Genomic DNA, 1,334 nt, shown 5'->3' with positions numbered 1-1,334 from the left:
TGCCAGAAGAGTCGGCCAAAATTCTTCTCTGCTGATTTTAAAGACTCTCTGCCTGTTATCACAAACTCAATTGTTGCTGCAAATGGTGGGAAAACTAGTTAGAAAGTTTAAGAGGGCAATTATTTGTCCCATAGGTCCAGGGTGGTTTGGACAGCTTTCCCATTAGTGAATTAAATCATTAACTGAAAACTGTTTTTTGTATTTAATCAGGCTATCTTTATCCTTTACTAAGATTAGTTTGATCTAAATTATTTAAGCAAAAACACATCTGAGATGGGGCACAAAGTACTTTTTCACAGCACTTTGCTAAAGCATGGAGAAAGTGCCTAGTTTAAACCACAAGACCCATCAAATGAATAAAGAAATAGAATAATTAACTTTAGAAACTAGTTTGTAATAAAACAATAACTCAGCATGTGGTTCACAGAATAGTATTTAGGAGGCATGTCTGTCCTGCATGTCCCTGAAGCTGAAACGTGTGCAGCTCTGAGGTCAGGCTGGGAGGAAGCAGCAGAACTTTTCGAGGAACTCAGCCATCAGTCTGGTTTGTCATGAAGCCACAGTTCAGAGTATTAGTTGTGCCACAAGCCCTCTGAGAAGAGACGTGTCCGTGCTCTCTGGGACATTAAAATTGAAATTAAAGGTTCTCTGACAGGTGCAGCAATTATGTCCAGCTCTGACTTACCATGTCACCATCCAGGACCCAACACTTGTTAAATAATTGTCAAGTGGAGGGAAAAGCAGAAGGATAACCCTGATGGCAGTTCTTCTGTTTCGATGAACCATGGAAAGTGTCTCACCACTGGCCTAACCTTCACCCCATCTCCAGACATCAGTACATGGTTCACATGGCTACTGTGAGGAGAGTTTCCAGATGGTCCAGACCTTTGTTTTTTACTACCACACAGTCCTCCTTTTTCCATTTTTCTTTTCTTTTTTTTTTTTTTTTGGTTGGGATAAGTTCAGTTGTATTAAAATGCAACTGCTCGTTTGAAGTTGCTCAGAAATCCCACATAACCCCAGGGCTCTGCTGCAACATTCACTAAAACAAATAAACAGTAAAAGTTCTAAATATTTGAAGTGGCTTTTCCATCCCCTCCAAGGAAAATTTTTGGTAATACTTTATTTGAAGGGCTGTGCATAAGACTGACATGACACTGTCATAAACATGAAGAAGTCTTTATGAATGTTTGCACTGCAAAAAGTCCCCTTTCAAAAACAAGAAAAAAAAGTACAAAAATAGGGTATAATTTTCTTAAAATAAGAAAAATTATCTGCCAACAGAACAAGAAAATTTATCTTGTCAAGATTTTCTAAAACAAGAAAAAATATCT

The sequence above is a fragment of the Poecilia reticulata genome, linkage group LG20, assembly GCF_000633615.1.
Source record: "Poecilia reticulata strain Guanapo linkage group LG20, Guppy_female_1.0+MT, whole genome shotgun sequence".
In the NCBI taxonomy this organism is placed as follows: domain Eukaryota; kingdom Metazoa; phylum Chordata; class Actinopteri; order Cyprinodontiformes; family Poeciliidae; genus Poecilia; species Poecilia reticulata.
Note: the sequence above shows the minus strand (reverse complement) of the source record.